We start from the raw sequence: 234 nt of genomic DNA on the forward strand, positions 1-234 counted from the left end.
AGTTTCAGGTAAGCACACGGTCCAAGCAGGGGTGCGGTTGTGTGACCAGCTTCTCTTCGCGAAGTTGGTGACAAGTGTATGGCATTAGATTGTCGAGCGGGTTAAGTGGGGTGTCAGGTAAATCGTGAGTGGGAGCTGATTCCCCTGCTCGGGACAGTTACACTGACAGGACAACGCTAACGCCTCACCTTTGCTTTAAGATGGTTGATGGCATTAAGAAATACAGAAAATATC

The sequence above is a fragment of the Neophocaena asiaeorientalis genome, unplaced genomic scaffold (genome assembly GCF_003031525.2).
Source record: "Neophocaena asiaeorientalis asiaeorientalis breed wild unplaced genomic scaffold, Neophocaena_asiaeorientalis_V1.1 scaffold443, whole genome shotgun sequence".
In the NCBI taxonomy this organism is placed as follows: Eukaryota; Metazoa; Chordata; class Mammalia; order Artiodactyla; family Phocoenidae; genus Neophocaena; species Neophocaena asiaeorientalis.